The sequence below is a fragment of the Clupea harengus genome, chromosome 11 (assembly GCF_900700415.2).
Source record: "Clupea harengus chromosome 11, Ch_v2.0.2, whole genome shotgun sequence".
NCBI classification, from domain to species: domain Eukaryota; kingdom Metazoa; phylum Chordata; class Actinopteri; order Clupeiformes; family Clupeidae; genus Clupea; species Clupea harengus.
The window spans coordinates 1,907,564-1,910,063 of record NC_045162.1 but is presented as its reverse complement, the minus strand read 5'-3'; the positions used below and the strand labels follow the sequence as shown (position 1 = coordinate 1,910,063).

The window sequence follows — 2,500 nt, the reverse complement described above, 5'->3', positions numbered from 1 at the left end:
AACCCCTGAGACACACACACAGCGCTCTCTACCTCTCTGCCTTAACCCCTGAGACACACACACAGCGCTCTCTACCTCTCTACCTTAACCCCTGAGACACACACACAGCGCTCTCTACCTCTCTGCCTTAACCCCTGAGACACACACACAGCGCTCTCTACCTCTCTACCTTAACCCCCTGACACACGCGGTGCGGCGCTGGCTTCAGCACTAGTGAGGAGAAGAAAGGAAGACCTCAAGAGAACTACACTCTTCTTCAACTCTTTCTTTAGCGGCCCAAAGATGTTCAGAAAATCACCTACTTAGATAGGAGCTGTGATTGTTTTTTTCTTTTCTCATACTGGCTTTATTGAAGTCCAAAACTTTAGACAAGCTGACTTTGATTCTGCTTTAGTTGCTCTCCATTTTCATTTTGGCTGAAGACTTTTATTCTGTTCTTTTCTCTCTGACATTCACAGGATCCTCAGGCCCGTGAGACTTTCCTCTTTCCTCTCTCGGACACACACATGGGCACACACACACACGCTTATAAACACACTTTTACGGTAAGGTTCTAGAGTGAGTGTGTGTGTGTGTCTGTGCTGGGGAGGGTGTCTTGTGTTGGTGCTGACAGGCGTTGTTGTGTTTAAAAACACGGTTCATTTATGGGTGGACCAGTAGCAGTTATATTTAGCTGTGTCTGGGCAATGCCTGGAATTTGAACATTTCATTTGACATCACACTGATAAATAACACAATCTTGACTTTTTAAGGAAGAAATCTGAACTTTCTTTACACCCACACGCACGCACGCACACACACACACACACACCCACCCACGCACACCTCTGGTGACTCCATCAGTTTTATGAGGCGAACATGAAAGACACACACATCCCCCCATATTTCCACCTCTGCCTTTTCACTCCCACCTGACCTCCCATCACTTCCTCCACATAACCCCGCTCACTACTTTAACCCCCACCTCTCTCTCTCTCTCTCTCTCTAATCCCCCTTTCTTCTTCTCCTTCAGACTGCTTCCTCTTCACCTCACTAAATGTCACTCCGTCCCATCATTGGGCAAGTGGACCCAGGGAGAGGAAGCACAGGAGAGAAACACAATAACAGACCTGCCAACATTAGAAAATGTTTTTGAGTACCACCCCTGCGGCGCGGCGGGGGAGAGAACTCTTGTAAATGTAGTACACCCCCATGATTTTTCTGTTGTCCTGTCCAAGATTTTGTGGCCTTCATTTTATTAGTTATAATATGCTGTTGCATGTTTGAACCAATAGACGGCATTCTGAGCTAATAAATAATGCAGTTCCGAACCACTTTAGTAGGCCTAATGAAAGAAAAAAAAGACTGTGATAACTGTTATAAGTGATAACTGTGACAACAAATTCGTAGCCTAATAAAAAAATGTCACTGCAGAAGTGATCAGTTCGCAGCAGGCCTACTCCATTTCCTCTGGTTTGTTATTTCACTCTAGGCTACTTAGGAACTTCTCAAACAATGGTCATGTTATATTTGTTCCCTTTAATTAACATATTTAACACGACCTCATACCTGTCAAGTGTCATGATTCATCACATTTATTTTTTCTCCCCACGTCTGACGTTTGAATGCAAGCCCAATGACACGATGTGATACCAGGACTAGACAACTGCTAACACCAAATGATGGCGCTGTGTTCGCTTCTTTATCGTTTAATTAAATTCTAGTCAGTGGAAGAGTTTTATTAGGCTATTATCATTAGCGTATTATTAGTAGAAAACATATAGCCTGTTACACTGTGACATGACAATAGCTGTGCGTAGGCCTACACTGTAGAAAGCTGTCGCGGACTTCGAGCATGAACTTGAGAACATCGGACAGGTAGGCCTCTGATTCTCTGATAATATACATCATAGCCTACTGTGTTCGTTACCTGTTGCTCCTTGGTGACTGATGTCAATATTGACATTGCACACCGTGCAGAAAGCATGGTGGGGAAGTCTGAAAAGAAGATAGATAGATAGATGGATACTTTATTAATCCCGAGGGAAATTTAGGTAACGGAGGCATGGCCATCTCTCCTGGTAACTATCAATGATTTTTTTGAGTTGCATGCAATATTTTTCTTTTATTCGGTAGTTCTGCCATGGTAGTATACTACAAGGGTTTGTCTGAAATTAGTAATATCAAAACCCTAAGAAAGCATAACGTCAAATAATTTGTAACACAGCAAAGACACTTAAATCTATTTGCCATTTTAAATCGATGGCGAACATGATACCATGATACGGTTAACATCGTTGGGCTAAAATAAATAAATGTAACGTTTTATCTCTGCATTACTCTTTAGTTTACCTTTCAGTGATTTTTAACTTTGTTTAATGTCCTCACTTGAAGAATTGGCCAGATGTGGGCGAGAAGGGAGAGTTAGGTAAGTATGAATGAAAAAATCGCTAACTGAGACCTAAACAGCGGTTGATTCTACTGACTGCAGTGTAACCTAGTACTCTCTGATTTCGAGGGT

The 2,500-nt window shown here is 42.6% G+C and overlaps 1 protein-coding gene across 2 annotated transcripts in view; it reads right to left on the bottom strand.

Moving 5' to 3' along the window:
* mindy3 (MINDY lysine 48 deubiquitinase 3) overlaps window positions 1-2,500 on the bottom strand; it is a 33,858-nt gene that overhangs the window by 5,733 nt on the left and 25,625 nt on the right. The gene's annotated exons all lie outside the window — the stretch shown is intronic.